General features: G+C 50.4%; 2 non-coding genes and 2 pseudogenes across 2 annotated transcripts; all 4 read right to left on the bottom strand.

Moving 5' to 3' along the window:
- Nucleotides 1–233: 233 nt before the first annotated feature.
- Nucleotides 234–2,138, bottom strand: LOC126977610 (small subunit ribosomal RNA). Its single transcript, XR_007732285.1, has one exon. It is a non-coding gene; the product is annotated as a small subunit ribosomal RNA (ribosomal RNA).
- A 2,751-nt stretch (nucleotides 2,139–4,889) lies between these two features.
- Nucleotides 4,890–9,572, bottom strand: LOC126977749 (large subunit ribosomal RNA; annotated as a pseudogene).
- A 539-nt stretch (nucleotides 9,573–10,111) lies between these two features.
- On the bottom strand, nucleotides 10,112–10,268 carry LOC126977692 (5.8S ribosomal RNA). The gene has a single exon (XR_007732364.1). It is a non-coding gene; the product is annotated as a 5.8S ribosomal RNA (ribosomal RNA).
- A 4,397-nt stretch (nucleotides 10,269–14,665) lies between these two features.
- Nucleotides 14,666–22,500, bottom strand: part of LOC126977774 (large subunit ribosomal RNA) — a 9,824-nt pseudogene continuing 1,989 nt past the window's right edge.

Genomic DNA, 22,500 nt, shown 5'->3' with positions numbered 1-22,500 from the left:
TGCGAACCGCGCCCGCCGAAGCGTCGTGCCGGAGACGTCGTGCCGGACACCCCCCCCACTTGCGGCGGGAGATGTCAGCGCGCGCGCGGCAAACGCGACAACGGAGCACAGAGAGCACATCGCGAGCGCGAAAATAATCAGTGATTGACACGTGATTGAAGTTATCATCGTCAACAGTCGGCTGTGAGCGAAGCGTGTCGGCGACAACGCTCGCGCACGCGACCGTTACACGTTAATGATCCTTCCGCAGGTTCCCCTACGGAAACCTTGTTACGACTTTTACTTCCTCTAAATGATCAAGTTTGGTCAACTTCCCAGCAACGCCGACGGCCGCGAAGCCACCGCGTGTCGGTCCGAAGACCTCACTAAATCATTCAATCGGTAGTAGCGACGGGCGGTGTGTACAAAGGGCAGGGACGTAATCAACGCGAGCTTATGACTCGCGCTTACTAGGAATTCCTCGTTTATGGGGGATAATTGCAAACCCCAATCCCCAGCACGAAGGAGTTTCAACGGGTTGCCCGGGCCTCTAGGCCAGGGAGAACATGTTGATTCCTTCAGTGTAGCGCGCGTGCGGCCCAGGACATCTAAGGGCATCACAGACCTGTTATTGCTCAATCTCGTGCGGCTCGAAGCCGCCGGTCCCTCTAAGAAGAATTTTAATACGCCGCCAGTGAGTTGCGCGACCCTGAAGCCGCGCACACCTAAATGACGACGCCTATTTAGCAGGCTAGAGTCTCGTTCGTTACCGGAATTAACCAGACAAATCGCTCCACCAACTAAGAACGGCCATGCACCACCACCCACCGAATCAAGAAAGAGCTGTTAATCTGTCAATCCTTCCGGTGTCCGGGCCTGGTGAGATTTCCCGTGTTGAGTCAAATTAAGCCGCAGGCTCCACTCCTGGTGGTGCCCTTCCGTCAATTCCTTTAAGTTTCAGCTTTGCAACCATACTCCCCCCGGAGTCCAAAATCTTTGGTTTCCCGGAAGCTGCCCGCCGAGCCATTGTAGTAACGTCGGCGGATCGCTAGATGACATATTTACGGTTAGAACTAGGGCGGTATCTAATCGCCTTCGAACCTCTAACTTTCGTTCTTGATTGATGAAAACACCTTTGGCAAATGCTTTCGCTGATGTTCGTCTTGCGACGATCCAAGAATTTCACCTCTAACGTCGCAATACGAATGCCCCCAGTTATCCCTATTAATCATTACCTCGGAGTTCTGAAAACCAACAAAATAGAACCGAGATCATATTCTATTATTCCATGCACGAAATATTCAAGCGGCATTTTGAGCCCGCTTTGAGCACTCTAATTTGTTCAAAGTAAAATTGTCGGCCCATCTCGACACTCACTGAAGAGCACCGCGATAGGATTTTGATATTGAACCGGCGTTTTACCGCCGGCTCACCGACGATATGCTCCGCAGACGTGTCAGTATCACCGCGGATGCGATGCACCGACAGCGCGGCGCACAAATGCAACTACGAGCTTTTTAACCGCAACAATTTTAGTATACGCTATTGGAGCTGGAATTACCGCGGCTGCTGGCACCAGACTTGCCCTCCAATTGTTCCTCGTTAAAATATTTAAAGTGTACTCATTCCGATTACGAGGCCTCGTAAGAGTCCCGTATCGTTATTTTTCGTCACTACCTCCCCGTGCCGGGAGTGGGTAATTTGCGCGCCTGCTGCCTTCCTTGGATGTGGTAGCCGTTTCTCAGGCTCCCTCTCCGGAATCGAACCCTGATTCCCCGTTACCCGTGACAACCATGGTAGTCGCAGAAACTACCATCGAAAGTTGATAAGGCAGACATTTGAAAGATGCGTCGCCGGTACTGGACCATGCGATCGGCAAAAGTTATCCAGATTCATCAAAATTAACGACTTCGGACGCGAGGCCCTCCGTCGATTGGTTTTGATCTAATAAAAGCACTCATCCCATCACTGGTCAGAGCTCTGATTGCATGTATTAGCTCTAGAATTACCACAGTTATCCAAGTAACTGAGTAAGATCTAAGGAACCAAAACTGATATATTGAGCCATTCGCGGTATCGCCTTAATACGGCTTGCACTGAGACATGCATGGCTTAATCTTTGAGACAAGCATATAACTACTGGCAGGATCAACCAGGGAGCTGCTGCAAACAACGATTGTTGTCGCGCTCAGCGCGTCATGCGTCGCGATCTCCCCTTAGGGCGTCGCGACTATGACATCTTGAACATATCGTGAGATATCCGTTCGCGCACTGTATACTATATATCTCAAAGGCATACGGTGCGCGTTGAACGAATCATAAATCGGCGATGGGCCGATTGTATGTTATGAAAGTTCAGTAACGAGAGTCCCTTCGGGTAATAATAAAAATGATGACACGCAATAGAAGCGGTATCAACGTATTAATATCGGTACACGTCGTGATCACAAATCGGATCGACGCCCGGTGCTTGAGAGGAGCGTGAACGTCTCGCACGAGTGAAATGCGCGACGCGTTCCGGCTTGCGGGCCCTCACGTTAAAAATCTTAACAGAGGGAAACCGTCGAAGCCCAGTCGGCGTCTTGGTGCGCGCAAAAAATTTACACGATCGCTTTCAACGTGACGAGGATCGCCGCAGCGTATGATACTATAGAGAGAGTGAAGAGAGGAATTATGAGAAACGAAATCACAAAAAACCTTTCAAATCACCAAATCAAATATCATCCGCATAGGGAAACTCGAAAACGCTCGATCGACACAGCGCGGTGAGTCTGTCTCATTTTTTATATTGTAAAAAAAGAACATATAAAACAACGCGCGACACAAACACAGACACAGACACACCAGCTCTGCCCCGAGAGTACCAACAACCGTATTGTTATTATATCATCGTCGTTATCATCGCGCGCATTCACAAACTTACTCAAATATAAATATATATTAAATAAAATATGAATGACGATGACGACGACGAGAATAATAAAACAGCAGCAGTTGTTGTGGCTGGGGGTGGTGGTTGGTGTTGTGCGTTTTTGTATTTTTGTCGCGTGCGTTTTTCACTCTTTTTACAAGAAAAAACTTGAGCGGCGTTGAATTCGGCGTCGCGAACCGTTCGCTACGGACTCGACTCTCGACGCCGACTGCCGTATGTGTGGTGCACGCGAACGATATGAACGTGTAAACTCTCTGATATGTGAATAAAGTGATTTTGATTTGATTTTACTATTTATTAATAACATAATATTGAATATGCATTGCGGCTTCGAAGAAAAAATCGTTTTTTTTTTTTTTTTTTTTTTTTTTTTTTACTTTATTAATAACGAGTACGATAATGATCAGTAATAAACGCGCGACACGTACATTTCATTTTCCCTCCGAAACCAAATAAAAAACCTCCAAAAAAAAATATATTTCAAATCAAATCAAAATTCTTATCATACATCAATCTTACTCACCCAAACTAAACATGCGTCTAAACGCAGCGCGAGACGAGCCAGCTACTTGATACTACCTAAGACAAGAACAAATTACGGCAAGCGTATGTTTATTTACGAGGGCGCACAACTTTTTAATAGTCTACCTTCATCTCTCAAAAAGATTAGGTCACTAAAAACATTTAAACGTGACCTATCAGACTATATTGTTTCAAAGTTTTTATAAAACACATGTCTGAAATTGTTTGTTATGTGACAGTGCCCTGTAAAAGTGTGTAATCTTAAATTTTGTGAAGAAGAATAAGTACTATAATGTGTAACATGTATGTACTGAACATCTAAAGAACGGCGGATAAATTATTACATCATATTTTTATGTTCTCATGTAAGTGACAATATTATGTTTTTAATGAGAAATAAATATCTTTAAACGTAATTCTTTCTTACTTACTTACTTACTTACCTATTTACTTACTTACTTAGTTGCTTACTTACTTACTTACGTACTTACTTACTTACTTAATCACATTCGTTTTTCGCGATTTTCAGCAAAACGGTAGGTAAGTTTTATCATAAAAGTATCTCGGACAAAAATTGTAGATCGTAAAATTATCCATTAAAAATGTATCAATACTTAGTGTTAGATTCAAAAAGTGAGTTTCCACGCCACCTATGAGGTAGTAGTGTACTTAGCGCGTTTTTATAAGTTTTTGAATAGTTATTATCTCAGAAACGGTGGCTCGTAGGAAAAAAAGTATCGGTACATTTTTTATAGATAATTTTATCACCTACACTTTTTCTCGTAGGTATTTTTATGATAAATTAATAATTAATAATTTATTTTATTTAATTTAAAAAAAAAAACGGACAGAACATGCAATTATTAGGGGACACGAATATTGGTCAAAAACTATAATGTTCTGGTGTACAAGGAACAAGAGAAAAGATGGAGACCGGCAGGGAGCGCCGCGCTCCTCGCGCTCGGCGGTACTCGTTATTGGAGAAAACAAGTAAGTGAGATATCCGTCCGGGGAGACCGGCAGGGAGCGCCGCGCTCCTCGCGCTAGGCGGTACTCGCTATTGAGGAATCGACCGTACCCGCTATTGGGGCCGATCGTACTCGCTTTTGGAATTTGCGCAGCGCGCCCAACACCACCGGAGCCGCCGCCGCCGCCGACGGCGATGTACACTTATCACAACACTCGACTCGACATAATAACCTGAAAATGATCGTACTCGTTATCATTAGAGTAGTCGCCGTGTACAACATCAACCACGTCTTTCAACTATAATAAATAATAATATATTGTAAAATTTTATAATCATGAGAAATCGCGTGACGCGTCCGTCACGACGAAATATCATGATAATATTATTTATATTATTATGTTATTATAATAATTATATGTTGGCCTGTTGTTTGTTTGCACACACACACACACACAACTCTGCTTCTCGGCGACGATGCGTCCTCGGACGAATCACCTGGCGTAGGGCTGAGTCTCAACAGATCGCAGCACGACGCTGCTCTACCGAGCACAACACCCCGCCAGGAACGTAAGTCGTCTACAGACTATTCCGAGCCCCGACATCGAACTGAGGTAAATTCGAAACTTCGACGCCGTGGTGCACGTGTTAATACCGCTCGCACCGTTCGTCGCGTTCCAAATGGGCTTCGACGTCGCGTCTTACGAATAAAACGCGACTAGTAAAGTCACATTGTTTAGAGCCTCCCGACACTCGGGGCTCCACAGTGAGTATATCCTTGCCGGATTCGGCTAGGCTGGCTTCGGCCTTAGAGGCGTTCAGGCATAATCCCGCGGATGGTAGCTTCGCACCACCGGCCGCTCGGCCGAGTGCATGAACCAAATGTCCGAAACTGCGGTTCCTCTCGTACTGAGCAGTATTACTATCGCAACGACACGCCATCAGGAGGGTAAAACTAACCTGTCTCACGACGGTCTAAACCCAGCTCACGTTCCCTTTTGATGGGTGAACAATCCAACGCTTGGCGAATTTTGCTTCGCAATGATAGGAAGATCCGACATCGAAGGATCAAAAAGCAACGTCGCTATGAACGCTTGGCCGCCACAAGCCAGTTATCCCTGTGGTAACTTTTCTGGCACCTCTTGCTAAAAACTCTTTATACTAAAGGATCGATAGGCCGTGCTTTCGCAGTCCCTATGCGTACTGAACATCTGGATCAAGCCAGCTTTTGCCCTTTTGCTCCACGCGAGGTTTCTGTCCTCGCTGAGCTGGCCTTAGGACACCTGCGTTATTCTTTGACAGATGTACCGCCCCAGTCAAACTCCCCGCCTGGCAGTGTCCTCGAACCGGATCACGCGGGAGTTGTACGGCGACGAGCGTTGCCGCCACGTCGCCACTCTGCACGCTTGGAACGAAACACCGTACGCCCGCCGATATTATCGACCGCGCACCGCTTCCGCCCAACCGAGTAAGTAATGAAACAATGAAAGTAGTGGTTTTTCAGCGACGACCGCGAACGATCTCCCACTTATGCTACACCTCTCATGTCTCCTTACAATGCCAGACTAGAGTCAAGCTCAACAGGGTCTTCTTTCCCCGCTGATTCTCCCAAGCCCGTTCCCTTGGCTGTGGTTTCGCTAGATAGTAGATAGGGACAGCGGGAATCTCGTTAATCCATTCATGCGCGTCACTAATTAGATGACGAGGCATTTGGCTATCTCAAGAGAGTCATAGTTGCTATCGCCGGGCGGGGGGTCTGGGGGGCTGGCAAGCCCCCCAGCGCACCCGGCCCGACGTCGGATGGCGGTACTTACTGTCTGCCTTTCTAACTGCTAGAATCCCAACGCACACCGCCTACTAGGTAGGTTACAGCGCAACAGCTTTCGCTCCAGTCCCGGTATAGTGCGTTGGTCAGACGTAGAGGGTCACAGACAACCAATTACGACTCTTCAATTTCGCCTGTTAACCCAGGCGGCAAGCACCCCCAGTCGCGGTACTCCACAGACGTTTCGCCCATACGAACCGGAGGCGGAGATCGGGACCCAGCCCACACTGGCCGTCTCCTATTGAGAGATATGCTATACGCAAACAAATGGACAACAATCTCCCCACATTTGTCCTATCAACACCTGGCGCCAAGCCACTACGAGTCCGACGCCAATGGAGGGGCACTGGTAGCCTCCCAGTGGGCTCCCCTCCCCCATAGCTCCCGTGTCGGTAAAGCTACCTCCACCACGTTTGACGGGTAACCGCCGAGGAACCTTTCGGAACCATCTACTTCAGATCAATTGAAGGCCACCGCGCCCGTTGCTCGGATAACCGAGATGGGGTGGCTAATTGACCAACTTTTTTGGGTGAGCTCCCTGAAGTACAGCTGAACACCCTATACCGACTGTCTAATAACAGACGTGACAACATACATCGCGCCTGTTTTGCTCCCGTTATCTCCACCATTTTACCCGCGCTTGCTTGAATTTCTTCACGTTGACATTCAGAGCACTGGGCAGAAATCACATTGCGTCAACACCCGCGAGGGCCATCGCAATGCTTTGTTTTAATTAGACAGTCGGATTCCCCTTGTCCGTGCCAGTTCTGAGCTGACCGTTGAACGGCGGTCGTACAGTACCGCGCCGATCGCGCACGAGACGAAACCGACGCGGACTTACGGCTAGGAAGATCCGCGAAAGGCCGGAACGCGGGTCCGGATTCAGCACGACGCGCGAGACCACCTTGCGATGGAGACACGCGCGAGCATCGACCAGGCCCGGCACCGGCCGCATCCGCTTCCCGTCCAAACCCGACACGCCCCGGTCCTCAGAGCCAATCCTTATTCCGAAGTTACGGATCCAATTTGCCGACTTCCCTTACCTACATTATTCTATCGACTAGAGGCTCTTCACCTTGGAGACCTGCTGCGGATATGGGTACGAGCCGGCGCGACATCTCCACGTACATCCCTCACCTGAATTTTCAAGGTCCGCAGAGAGTATCCGGACACCGCCGCAAATGCGGTGCTCTTCGCGTTCCGAACCATATCTCCCTTCTATAGGATTCCATGGAACTCGAACGCTCAGGCAGAAAAGAAAACTCTTCCCGGACCACTCGGCGGCGTCTTCAGGCCACTTTGGGTTACCCCGTCGAACACTCGCTTGAGAAACGAGAGAACGATTATTGAAACGGTTCCGCTGCCGGGTTCCGGAATAGGAACCGGATTCCCTTTCGCTCAAAGGGCGTTATTTATCATATACACAAAATATATATAAACACGCCGCATCGACATAAGATCTCTCCTTGAGCTTAGGATCGACTGACTCGCGAGCAACTACTGTTCACGCGAAACCCTTCTCCACGTCAGTCCTCCAGGGCCTCGCTGGAGTATTTGCTACTACCACCAAGATCTGCACCGACGGAGGCTCCAGGCGGGCTCACGCCCAGACCCTTCTGCGCACTCCGCCGCGCACGTCCTACTCGTTACGGCATAATACGCGTGCGCTTTGACACGCACGCGCCGATTGCCGGTAACGGTAGTGTATAGGCAAAACGCTTCAGCGCCATCCATTTTCAGGGCTGGTCGCTTCGGCAGGTGAGTCGTTGCACACTCCTTAGCGGATTCCGACTTCCATGGCCACCGTCCTGCTGTCATGAGCGACCAACGCCTTTCATGGTGTCCCATGAGCGTTTTTTAGGCGCCTTAACACTACGTTTGGTTCATCCCACAGCGCCAGTTCTGCTTACCAAAATTGGCCCACTTGGCACCGTCATCAGATCTCCGGCTTCATCGTTCGAGTAAGCCGGAGTTCTCACCCATTTAAAGTTTGAGAATAGGTTGAGGTCGTTTCGGCCCCAATGCCTCTAATCATTCGCTTTACCGGATGAGACTGTTACGAGTCGACGCCAGCTATCCTGAGGGAAACTTCGGACGGAACCAGCTACTAGATGGTTCGATTAGTCTTTCGCCCCTATACCCAGTTCCGACGATCGATTTGCACGTCAGAATCGCTACGGTCCTCCATCAGGGTTTCCCCTGACTTCGACCTGACCAGGCATAGTTCACCATCTTTCGGGTCCCAGCATCTGTGCTCAGAGCGCGCCCGCATTCGCTGATTGGAAACGAGACGCCTCGGGAGTGCGAGAGATCGATTTTTGACGACCGACGCTCCATCCTCCCTGAGCGCGCGACAAGCGCGCGCCTTAACTTTCGTTGCGCCTTTCAGTTTTGTCTGTTTGAATTCATAACTCAATGACTCGCACACATGCTAGACTCCTTGGTCCGTGTTTCAAGACGGGTCCTGCGAGTGCCCGAAACAGTAACATCGCCGACTGATACGCGCACAGTCCGAGACTACACGGCTGCGACGACAGCGGCGTCGCGTCAGCATCCGCACAAGGGCAGGATGTCGACGACGACTCTCGCTCGCGTCGGGCCGGACGCGTCCCCGGATGGAGACGCGTGCGCGTTTCATGACAAGTACCGTCCGCCGCCGGCCGGCGATCGTCACGGTCGGACGGCTGTGCGCGTGAACGCGCAGCCGCCCGGCTCCCGGACAACGCTTAGGCCGAACAGACGAACGGGTCGCGATGCATAATGTGTACTAAGAGAGAAGTGCACGCCGTCCGGGTGCGTCAACGGCGGCGACCGGTGAACGCGAGCACGAGTCTCGCGCACATCGCGGCACGCCGCCGTACGCCCCGGAGTGACGATGAATCTCTCCGTTCGTTCATTCGAGTTTCGCAGGTTTACCCCTGAACGGTTTCACGTACTCTTGAACTCTCTCTTCAAAGTTCTTTTCAACTTTCCCTCACGGTACTTGTTCGCTATCGGTCTCGCGGTTATATTTAGCCTTAGATGGAGTTTACCACCCACTTAGGGCTGCACTCTCAAGCAACCCGACTCTGAGGAGAGTCCCTCTCGCGGACTCGCTCCGTCGCTACGGGCCTGGCACCCTCTATGGGAAAACGGCCCCGTTCAAGACGAACTTGGACGGGAGCGGCGACCGCGAGGAAGCGGAACCTCCCTAACACCACATGTCCCGCGACCGTGACGACCGCGGGATTCGGCGCTGGGCTTATCCCTGTTCGCTCGCCGCTACTGAGGGAATCCTGGTTAGTTTCTTTTCCTCCGCTTACTAATATGCTTAAATTCGGCGGGTGATCCTCCCTGATCTGAGGCCAACGATAAAAAGTATGAGGCAGACACGATATCCGTCAGCGCAGCGACACCGTCGTGCGCGCGCCGCCAATAAGTCTCAACGACGTATCGTCGACCCGCGCACGTACCGCGATCGAAGCGCCCTTCGGACGTCGAGTCCGCCTACTCGTTTGCACGCTCACGTCGGGCCGAAATAACACGTGCAGCGCACGGGACGCGAACCGAAGGCGCAGCCACGCACGCCGTTCACATAGAGAGCTCTGCATAGATTAATTAAAATTAATCACGAGATATCCGCGTGTGACAGCGAACGAGCGCGCCCCGGTACCGCGCCCGTCTCCGTGACCCACGTCGGGCGTGAGGCGGAGACGGCGTTGCACGCGAACAGCACCACGCGTTGCGGCTTATTTTACATTTTCGAACGGATCGAGCGGGCCCCGGAAAACCGGCGGGGTTTACCCGAGCCCGGCCCGAAGACCGTCACTCGTTTTACACGTTTTTTAGGCGCGCAAACAGTGTTGTCAGCATACAGCGACGGCGTCGTCGTATTCTTTTATGCAGCCGGCCCTCAGACAGGAGTGGTCCTGGATATTTCTCCACGGACCGCAATGTGCGTTCGAAATGTCGATGTTCAAATGTGTCCTGCAGTTCACACTATGACGCGCAGTTAACTGCGTTCTTCATCGACCCGCGAGCCAAGTGATCCACCGTTCAGGGTAATAGTTTTTATATTTAGAAAATACGTGAACGATCTCTGTGTGTAACAAAATATTATGTGACGCACGCATTGCGCGTACGTCGTGATCTCGACTCGCTTCGCACTCGACATGAGCGCGTCGCGAGACGCACGCGCGTCGCGTACATGCGAACCGCGCCCGCCGAAGCGTCGTGCCGGAGACGTCGTGCCGGACACCCCCCCCACTTGCGGCGGGAGATGTCAGCGCGCGCGCGGCAAACGCGACAACGGAGCACAGAGAGCACATCGCGAGCGCGAAAATAATCAGTGATTGACACGTGATTGAAGTTATCATCGTCAACAGTCGGCTGTGAGCGAAGCGTGTCGGCGACAACGCTCGCGCACGCGACCGTTACACGTTAATGATCCTTCCGCAGGTTCCCCTACGGAAACCTTGTTACGACTTTTACTTCCTCTAAATGATCAAGTTTGGTCAACTTCCCAGCAACGCCGACGGCCGCGAAGCCACCGCGTGTCGGTCCGAAGACCTCACTAAATCATTCAATCGGTAGTAGGCGGATCGCTAGATGACATATTTACGGTTAGAACTAGGGCGGTATCTAATCGCCTTCGAACCTCTAACTTTCGTTCTTGATTGATGAAAACACCTTTGGCAAATGCTTTCGCTGATGTTCGTCTTGCGACGATCCAAGAATTTCACCTCTAACGTCGCAATACGAATGCCCCCAGTTATCCCTATTAATCATTACCTCGGAGTTCTGAAAACCAACAAAATAGAACCGAGATCATATTCTATTATTCCATGCACGAAATATTCAAGCGGCATTTTGAGCCCGCTTTGAGCACTCTAATTTGTTCAAAGTAAAATTGTCGGCCCATCTCGACACTCACTGAAGAGCACCGCGATAGGATTTTGATATTGAACCGGCGTTTTACCGCCGGCTCACCGACGATATGCTCCGCAGACGTGTCAGTATCACCGCGGATGCGATGCACCGACAGCGCGGCGCACAAATGCAACTACGAGCTTTTTAACCGCAACAATTTTAGTATACGCTATTGGAGCTGGAATTACCGCGGCTGCTGGCACCAGACTTGCCCTCCAATTGTTCCTCGTTAAAATATTTAAAGTGTACTCATTCCGATTACGAGGCCTCGTAAGAGTCCCGTATCGTTATTTTTCGTCACTACCTCCCCGTGCCGGGAGTGGGTAATTTGCGCGCCTGCTGCCTTCCTTGGATGTGGTAGCCGTTTCTCAGGCTCCCTCTCCGGAATCGAACCCTGATTCCCCGTTACCCGTGACAACCATGGTAGTCGCAGAAACTACCATCGAAAGTTGATAAGGCAGACATTTGAAAGATGCGTCGCCGGTACTGGACCATGCGATCGGCAAAAGTTATCCAGATTCATCAAAATTAACGACTTCGGACGCGAGGCCCTCCGTCGATTGGTTTTGATCTAATAAAAGCACTCATCCCATCACTGGTCAGAGCTCTGATTGCATGTATTAGCTCTAGAATTACCACAGTTATCCAAGTAACTGAGTAAGATCTAAGGAACCAAAACTGATATATTGAGCCATTCGCGGTATCGCCTTAATACGGCTTGCACTGAGACATGCATGGCTTAATCTTTGAGACAAGCATATAACTACTGGCAGGATCAACCAGGGAGCTGCTGCAAACAACGATTGTTGTCGCGCTCAGCGCGTCATGCGTCGCGATCTCCCCTTAGGGCGTCGCGACTATGACATCTTGAACATATCGTGAGATATCCGTTCGCGCACTGTATACTATATATCTCAAAGGCATACGGTGCGCGTTGAACGAATCATAAATCGGCGATGGGCCGATTGTATGTTATGAAAGTTCAGTAACGAGAGTCCCTTCGGGTAATAATAAAAATGATGACACGCAATAGAAGCGGTATCAACGTATTAATATCGGTACACGTCGTGATCACAAATCGGATCGACGCCCGGTGCTTGAGAGGAGCGTGAACGTCTCGCACGAGTGAAATGCGCGACGCGTTCCGGCTTGCGGGCCCTCACGTTAAAAATCTTAACAGAGGGAAACCGTCGAAGCCCAGTCGGCGTCTTGGTGCGCGCAAAAAATTTACACGATCGCTTTCAACGTGACGAGGATCGCCGCAGCGTATGATACTATAGAGAGAGTGAAGAGAGGAATTATGAGAAACGAAATCACAAAAAACCTTTCAAATCACCAAATCAAATATCATCCGCATAGGGAAACTCGAAAACGCTCGATCGACACAGCGCGGTGAGTCTGTCTCATTTTTTATATTGTAAAAAAAGAACATATAAAACAACGCGCGACACAAACACAGACACAGACACACCAGCTCTGCCCCGAGAGTACCAACAACCGTATTGTTATTATATCATCGTCGTTATCATCGCGCGCATTCACAAACTTACTCAAATATAAATATATATTAAATAAAATATGAATGACGATGACGACGACGAGAATAATAAAACAGCAGCAGTTGTTGTGGCTGGGGGTGGTGGTTGGTGTTGTGCGTTTTTGTATTTTTGTCGCGTGCGTTTTTCACTCTTTTTACAAGAAAAAACTTGAGCGGCGTTGAATTCGGCGTCGCGAACCGTTCGCTACGGACTCGACTCTCGACGCCGACTGCCGTATGTGTGGTGCACGCGAACGATATGAACGTGTAAACTCTCTGATATGTGAATAAAGTGATTTTGATTTGATTTTACTATTTATTAATAACATAATATTGAATATGCATTGCGGCTTCGAAGAAAAAATCGTTTTTTTTTTTTTTTTTTTTTTTTTACTTTTTTAATAACGAGTACGATAATGATCAGTAATAAACGCGCGACACGTACATTTCATTTTCCCTCCGAAACCAAATAAAAAACCTCCAAAAAAAAATATATTTCAAATCAAATCAAAATTCTTATCATACATCAATCTTACTCACCCAAACTAAACATGCGTCTAAACGCAGCACGAGACGAGCCAGCTACTTGATACTACCTAAGACAAGAACAAATTACGGCAAGCGTATGTTTATTTACGAGGGCGCACAACTTTTTAATAGTCTACCTTCATCTCTCAAAAAGATTAGGTCACTAAAAACATTTAAACGTGACCTATCAGACTATATTGTTTCAAAGTTTTTATAAAACACATGTCTGAAATTGTTTGTTATGTGACAGTGCCCTGTAAAAGTGTGTAATCTTAAATTTTGTGAAGAAGAATAAGTACTATAATGTGTAACATGTATGTACTGAACATCTAAAGAACGGCGGATAAATTATTACATCATATTTTTATGTTCTCATGTAAGTGACAATATTATGTTTTTAATGAGAAATAAATATCTTTAAACGTAATTCTTTCTTACTTACTTACTTACTTACCTATTTACTTACTTACTTAGTTGCTTACTTACTTACTTACGTACTTACTTACTTACTTAATCACATTCGTTTTTCGCGATTTTCAGCAAAACGGTAGGTAAGTTTTATCATAAAAGTATCTCGGACAAAAATTGTAGATCGTAAAATTATCCATTAAAAATGTATCAATACTTAGTGTTAGATTCAAAAAGTGAGTTTCCACGCCACCTATGAGGTAGTAGTGTACTTAGCGCGTTTTTATAAGTTTTTGAATAGTTATTATCTCAGAAACGGTGGCTCGTAGGAAAAAAAGTATCGGTACATTTTTTATAGATAATTTTATCACCTACACTTTTTCTCGTAGGTATTTTTATGATAAATTAATAATTAATAATTTATTTTATTTAATTTAAAAAAAAAAACGGACAGAACATGCAATTATTAGGGGACACGAATATTGGTCAAAAACTATAATGTTCTGGTGTACAAGGAACAAGAGAAAAGATGGAGACCGGCAGGGAGCGCCGCGCTCCTCGCGCTCGGCGGTACTCGTTATTGGAGAAAACAAGTAAGTGAGATATCCGTCCGGGGAGACCGGCAGGGAGCGCCGCGCTCCTCGCGCTAGGCGGTACTCGCTATTGAGGAATCGACCGTACCCGCTATTGGGGCCGATCGTACTCGCTTTTGGAATTTGCGCAGCGCGCCCAACACCACCGGAGCCGCCGCCGCCGCCGACGGCGATGTACACTTATCACAACACTCGACTCGACATAATAACCTGAAAATGATCGTACTCGTTATCATTAGAGTAGTCGCCGTGTACAACATCAACCACGTCTTTCAACTATAATAAATAATAATATATTGTAAAATTTTATAATCATGAGAAATCGCGTGACGCGTCCGTCACGACGAAATATCATGATAATATTATTTATATTATTATGTTATTATAATAATTATATGTTGGCCTGTTGTTTGTTTGCACACACACACACACACAACTCTGCTTCTCGGCGACGATGCGTCCTCGGACGAATCACCTGGCGTAGGGCTGAGTCTCAACAGATCGCAGCACGACGCTGCTCTACCGAGCACAACACCCCGCCAGGAACGTAAGTCGTCTACAGACTATTCCGAGCCCCGACATCGAACTGAGGTAAATTCGAAACTTCGACGCCGTGGTGCACGTGTTAATACCGCTCGCACCGTTCGTCGCGTTCCAAATGGGCTTCGACGTCGCGTCTTACGAATAAAACGCGACTAGTAAAGTCACATTGTTTAGAGCCTCCCGACACTCGGGGCTCCACAGTGAGTATATCCTTGCCGGATTCGGCTAGGCTGGCTTCGGCCTTAGAGGCGTTCAGGCATAATCCCGCGGATGGTAGCTTCGCACCACCGGCCGCTCGGCCGAGTGCATGAACCAAATGTCCGAAACTGCGGTTCCTCTCGTACTGAGCAGTATTACTATCGCAACGACACGCCATCAGGAGGGTAAAACTAACCTGTCTCACGACGGTCTAAACCCAGCTCACGTTCCCTTTTGATGGGTGAACAATCCAACGCTTGGCGAATTTTGCTTCGCAATGATAGGAAGAGCCGACATCGAAGGATCAAAAAGCAACGTCGCTATGAACGCTTGGCCGCCACAAGCCAGTTATCCCTGTGGTAACTTTTCTGGCACCTCTTGCTAAAAACTCTTTATACTAAAGGATCGATAGGCCGTGCTTTCGCAGTCCCTATGCGTACTGAACATCTGGATCAAGCCAGCTTTTGCCCTTTTGCTCCACGCGAGGTTTCTGTCCTCGCTGAGCTGGCCTTAGGACACCTGCGTTATTCTTTGACAGATGTACCGCCCCAGTCAAACTCCCCGCCTGGCAGTGTCCTCGAACCGGATCACGCGGGAGTTGTACGGCGACGAGCGTTGCCGCCACGTCGCCACTCTGCACGCTTGGAACGAAACACCGTACGCCCGCCGATATTATCGACCGCGCACCGCTTCCGCCCAACCGAGTAAGTAATGAAACAATGAAAGTAGTGGTTTTTCAGCGACGACCGCGAACGATCTCCCACTTATGCTACACCTCTCATGTCTCCTTACAATGCCAGACTAGAGTCAAGCTCAACAGGGTCTTCTTTCCCCGCTGATTCTCCCAAGCCCGTTCCCTTGGCTGTGGTTTCGCTAGATAGTAGATAGGGACATAACCCACCTCCTTCCCATGGTCTTACCGACCTTTCGGTCATCAAGACCTAGGTACCGACCGAAACAGCGGGAGATGTACCGGATTTGAGGTCCGGCACATTTTCTTGACTCCCTACAAGTTCTCATTTTTTTTTTTTCGTCCCTAGATGGCCCTCTCCCCCTTTCTGGGGGCGGCCGACCACAACTACGGCTTCGTCGTCGGGCAGCCCATCTTGCAGTTCTTCTCCTCTTCCTAAAGTCTTCCTTTCTCTGTCTTCGACACCGTCTTGGTTTACCCCTCCATCACTCTCCGGTCACGGTACCAACTTGTGGCAAATCTAACCAACCTTGAGAAGTTCACCTCCGAAGAAACAAGATCTCCGTAATGCACTGGTCCCGGATTTTTCCTCTCTAGATGGTCTAACAGTTCACCTCTCGCCCGATCGTACAGACTACATTCCCACAGCACGTGGTCGCGGTTCTCTTCCGTCGCGCCACATGGACAGGTGCCGTCCCCTTTGAGCCCCAGGTCCCTAAGCTTCCCGTTGAACATACCATGCCCCGTTAACAGTTGCGACGTGTAGTGGTCGGGATGCACCCACGTCGCCAGGAGTCTGTCCCCGACACATGGGAAGAAGCGTTTGAGATCGCCACCCCTCTCTTCACGTTCCCAACGCTCCTGCCACATGATGACCACCTCGGAGTGGATGTCTTTCTTCAAGATCGCGAGCTCCTGCTTTACCTTATCGCCCCTGGTCGCCTCTATCTTGCCCGCGCGGTACACCTCCAGGTCGGCTGGAAGCACCCCTGCTAGCACTGGCAGTGCGGCCGTACTCGTGGAGCGATACGCCTTGGTGAGCAGCACCAACGACGTTCGCTGTGTCCTAAGCAACCGGCTAGACACCACATACAGGAACGACCTGTGATACCAGACGCTCGCCGCGTACGTGAGAGTAGCTACGTACGTCCCCCTGTACAAGACTTTAAGAGCCTTGTACTGTATGCCCCATGATGTTGAAGATACCCGTGCCATTTTACCAAAGCACCTCGCGGCTCGCTCTCCGATATCCAAGGCATGCTCGGCAAATGATCTCTTACCATCAATTGTAACGCCCAAGATTTTCACCGAGTCCACCGCTCCTACAGGTTCGCCTGACATTCTAATAACCGGAGGGCGCCCGAAGGAACCCTTCAGGGTAATCGACTTAGCTTTCAGCGGTGAAAACTTCAGCCGATTCCTGCGACCCCAAGTCGAGATTCTCTCGAGCACCGCCCCGGCCTTGGTCTCGATAGCAGCCCTAGAATCCGCTTGTATAAGTAGCGTCACGTCGTCCGCGTACGCTACCATTTCGACCCCTGTTGGTACGTCCATTTCCAAAAGGTCATTCAACAGAATATTCCAAAGTGTAGGGCCGAGCACAGAGCCCTGTGGACACCCCATGGTTGACGGTTTCCACACCGTCTCCTTCCCTGCAAACATACCGACCCGTCTATTGACGAAGTACGAGCAGAGACACTTGTATATGTTCGGCGGGCAGCCGCCCTGCTTAAACTTAAGCAGGACCATAGGCCACCATGCATTATCGAATGCACCTGCTATGTCCAACGTTACCGCCTGGACATACTTGTGAGTGCTGGCGTTCACTGTATAGAGAAGCGAGTTCAGAGCCGTTAACGTCGACCTCCCTTTCATAAACCCATGTTGACGGGTTGACATGCGACTGTACAGACCCGGGGTACATTCACATATCAACTGCTCAAGCACCTTACCCAGTACTGGCAAGAGGGTGATAGGTCTATACGCCTTTGGGTCAGTCGCCTTCCCATCACCCTTTGGCAATACTATTAACCGGCCATCCTTCCATACATCGGGGAATACTCCCTCATTTATGCACTTCACATACATAAGTGTCATCTCACACGCGGCCGCCTTCCACGCTGCCTTTACAATACGAGCGGTGACACCGTCTATCCCCGGAGCCTTGTCCGGTAAATTCCGAATTATTCGGCCTATTTGTTCTCTGGTGGGGGGACTCACCGAGTGACCACTGGGCAAACAAGCTGCCGCCAGGCGCACCTGCATATGGTAGTCAGAGTCGGCTGCCAGGTCGTCGTCCGGACACATTGCTGCCAGTATCCCTCCCAACGCGCTGCGAATATCGATAGCATACCCCTGCGCAAGCTTAAACCCATTAATGACGTTCGCAGGTGGACGCACCCTACCGGTGGCGGCACGATACGCCATACCCCACGGATCGTCATTCCCACTGTCAGCAAGCCGCGAGAAGTGGTTGGTCTCCGCTTCGCGCATAGACTTTCTGTAGACCGCGCGGGCACGATGGAAGCGCGCCCTGCAGATATCTTCTGCCAGTCCGCCCGCGCGCCGAGACTGTTGCCATTCCCGACGTAATCTGTTATGTTCCCGCCGAAGGTTGTCGAGTTTCCTCGACCACCATTCGTGACCGCGTGTTTGGTCCTTCCCCTTAGCGAACCCTAAGCACTCCCCGGCTGTCCGATCGAGCGTTTGGACAAACTGCTTGCAGAGTTCCTGCGCTGGCTTTCGGCAGTCAAGCCTGCCTACTCGCCACGAGAGCGTAGAACAAAACCGGTCCCAGTCCACACTTCGGTCCCGGAACCTCGTCGGTTCTTCTCCTGGTTCCAGCTCTCCCTGGTACCGCGCGGCTGATGGGTTTCCTATGGCGATGGAGAACGTAATCAGCTGGTGGTCGCTGCTGCTCTCGTCTTCCCTCACCTTCCAATGCAGTATTGGGACTCCTCTGGTTGTAAACGTCACATCAATGTTGGAGGAACCGTTGACCGTGTTGAAAGTGTACGGTTCCCCCTCCTTATTATGTACGAGGAGCCCCTTTGAGAGGATGAAACTCTCCATCGCCAATCTTCTTCGACTTGTTTCTGCACCTCTTCCCTCAAATTGCTCACGGCGACTGTGCCAGAGCGGAGAGTGCGTGTTGGTATCGGCTCCAATGATAATTTGTTTCCCTCTTAGTGCTTCCAGTACGCGGTCCAAGTGTTCAATGTGGGTTTCAATGCTCTCGCAGTACTGGAAGTACGCCGACACCATGTAGAAATCTCCGCCTTCCCCCCGGAAGTGTGCCACTAGGCAGTGCGGCGTGGAAAGATGAGGCAGGATCATTCCAGCTATCCTTGTGCTGTTGACGTAGATCCCTGCCTTCGAATCTTCCGCGCACTGTAGCAGCCCCTGCAGCTGGGCCCTCGCATACTGTTCCTGGACAAGAACAATACCGAGACCCAGCCTTTGGGCGATTTCCGGGAGTTCCGCTGTCGCCGTTGCTGCTCCTTGGAGGTTAATCTGCCCGACGTTTATGCTGCGATGCCTAGCATCCATAATCTGTTCTTTCGGCTGCCCTCTTCTGCGCCGCTATCCTGGCCGGGCATGTAGAAGCCGCCGTCTTGTGGTCCTCTCCCTGCTTTCCCGCTTTGACGCAGGTGGCGCAACGCACGTTCTTCGCCTTGCACTCCTTGTGGCCATGCCCAGCGTCTCCGCACCTGCTGCAGGTCTCCTTCTCCGCCCTGCAGTGCTTCGCGGAGTGCCCGTACCATTGGCATTTCGAACAGCATGTGACGTCGAGGAAGTCACGCACCAGGTACCGCTCCCAATCGATATATACCCTCTCCCTCGACATCAGTCTGTCCCGCCACTGTGCACTGCAGGCTAGCACTACCGTTGTGCACGAGCCTCCTTTGGTTTTCTTGTAGAAGGCCACCCTTGGGAAGCCTTCCTTGGCGTCAACCTCGGAGAAGTTCTGCTGACGCAGTGCTCCCAGGAGTTCTTCTCCATCCTTAACGTGGCCCTGGATGTTGAGGATTGCCACCAAGGGTGTCCTTTGTCCAGTCTCCTGCAGTTTCAAGGTTGCGGGCATGGCCTTCTTTATCTTCTCTAAGTCCTCCTTGCTGCGCGTTTGGAGGACAACTCCTGCGTTTCCTACCTTCCGTAGACGCGCCACCTGCAATCCCATTGTGTGGGGATTAATTGCCTCCTTTAATGCAGCCTTCGTTTCGTCTGCAGTGCTCAGACCGCTGCTCTCCATGGGGTACACCGCGATTGATGCACCCATCTTCTGCGGCTTGGGTTGGGTCGCCATCCTACCTGTCCTCAACATACTCGCGTATGTGTTCCCGGGGGGGGTAACGCCAGCTGTAATGGGGACGGCTCTTTCCGTCTCCTTCGCTTTCAAAAGCCTCCCTGCCAGGGTCGCCACAACCGCTGTAAGCCGCTGCACCTGGGTGCCAATGAGGCCGAGGTCCGCCTTGTTTAGTTTATTTGTGGGCCCAGTAGCGGCCGACATAATAGTGCTGCCCACTGTGTTGGCCAGCTCAATAAGGTCCTCAATGTCCTGGTCCCTCATCGACATTCCGTCTTTGCTCTTCAGACCACTCGTACTAGGCTCCAACTTCCTTCTCAGAGCCTCCTGTACCTCCTCCGGTGACTGCAGCGGGCGCTTCTCCGCACCCTGCCTGAGCTCCTCAACACTGCCGAATCCTCCTGGAGGCGTCCTGGCCAAGGACTTCCTCGGCGTAAATAGCGCCAACGCCTCCAGCTCCTCCAGCTCCTTCCGCTTCTCCTCTACCGCCTCCCGAAGGAGGCGCTCCGAAGTGTCCATATTCGTATAGCAAGCTTATTAGTATAAATAGAAAAACAAAAATAAAGTCAAAACTAAAAGCTAACTACGAGTCCTGTCTCTTCCCTAACACTTCCTAATACCTAATTACCTAACAACTACCTACTGTCTAATAATAACTAATTCCTAAAAGCTAACTAAATAATATGAGTCAAAACACTAACACAAAAGAAATACAGTAAACAAAGTAATTAACTAATGACCGTCATAAATCAAATAGCAAAAAAATTCAAGTCACACAAAAGAAATACAGTAAACAAAGTAATTAACTAATGACCGTCATAAATCAAAGCGGATTAATTCAGGTCACGTACGCACCTTAGCTCCGCCCACTACACAGACACTCGCGAACGTCGAACACAGGCTCCACCCACACGACGCGATTGGCCGAACGAGCAGCGAATAGTGACACGGCGCGAGAACTTGGGCGGCGACTAACGCAGAGAGCACAAAACACGTCCGCTCGCTACGAGAGCCAACGACGAAGTAGTAGATAGGGACAGCGGGAATCTCGTTAATCCATTCATGCGCGTCACTAATTAGATGACGAGGCATTTGGCTATCTCAAGAGAGTCATAGTTGCTATCGCCGGGCGGGGGGTCTGGGGGGCTGGCAAGCCCCCCAGCGCACCCGGCCCGACGTCGGATGGCGGTACTTACTGTCTGCCTTTCTAACTGCTAGAATCCCAAGGCACACCGCCTACTAGGTAGGTTACAGCACAACAGCTTTCGCTCCAGTCCCGGTATAGTGCGTTGGTCAGACGTAGAGGGTCACAGACAACCAATTATGACTCTTCAATTTCGCCTGTTAACCCAGGCGGCAAGCACCCCCAGTCGCGGTACTCCACAGACGTTTCGCCCATACGAACCAGAGGCGGAGATCGGGACCCAGCCCACACTGGCCGTCTCCTATTGAGAGATATGCTATACGCAAACAAATGGACAACAATCTCCCCACATTTGTCCTATCAACACCTGGCGCCAAGCCACTACGAGTCCGACGCCAATGGAGGGGCACTGGTAGCCTCCCAGTGGGCTCCCCTCCCCCATAGCTCCCGTGTCGGTAAAGCTACCTCCACCACGTTTGACGGGTAACCGCCGAGGAACCTTTCGGAACCATCTACTTCAGATCAATTGAAGGCCACCGCGCCCGTTGCTCGGATAACCGAGATGGGGTGGCTAATTGACCAACTTTTTTGGGTGAGCTCCCTGAAGTACAGCTGAACACCCTATACCGACTGTCTAATAACAGACGTGACAACATACATCGCGCCTGTTTTGCTCCCGTTATCTCCACCATTACCCGCGCTTGCTTGAATTTCTTCACGTTGACATTCAGAGCACTGGGCAGAAATCACATTGCGTCAACACCCGCGAGGGCCATCGCAATGCTTTGTTTTAATTAGACAGTCGGATTCCCCTTGTCCGTGCCAGTTCTGAGCTGACCGTTGAACGGCGGTCGTACAGTACCGCGCCGATCGCGCACGAGACGAAACCGACGCGGACTTACGGCTAGGAAGATCCGCGAAAGGCCGGAACGCGGGTCCGGATTCAGCACGACGCGCGAGACCACCTTGCGATGGAGACACGCGCGAGCATCGACCAGGCCCGGCACCGGCCGCATCCGCTTCCCGTCCAAACCCGACACGCCCCGGTCCTCAGAGCCAATCCTTATTCCGAAGTTACGGATCCAATTTGCCGACTTCCCTTACCTACATTATTCTATCGACTAGAGGCTCTTCACCTTGGAGACCTGCTGCGGATATGGGTACGAGCCGGCGCGACATCTCCACGTACATCCCTCACCTGAATTTTCAAGGTCCGCAGAGAGTATCCGGACACCGCCGCAAATGCGGTGCTCTTCGCGTTCCGAACCATATCTCCCTTCTATAGGATTCCATGGAACTCGAACGCTCAGGCAGAAAAGAAAACTCTTCCCGGACCACTCGGCGGCGTCTTCAGGCCACTTTGGGTTACCCCGTCGAACACTCGCTTGAGAAACGAGAGAACGATTATTGAAACGGTTC

Source organism: Leptidea sinapis, chromosome 45, assembly GCF_905404315.1.
Source record: "Leptidea sinapis chromosome 45, ilLepSina1.1, whole genome shotgun sequence".
Taxonomy (NCBI): Eukaryota; Metazoa; Arthropoda; class Insecta; order Lepidoptera; family Pieridae; genus Leptidea; species Leptidea sinapis.
Note: the sequence above shows the minus strand (reverse complement) of the source record. Positions and strands in the feature narration are given on the sequence as shown.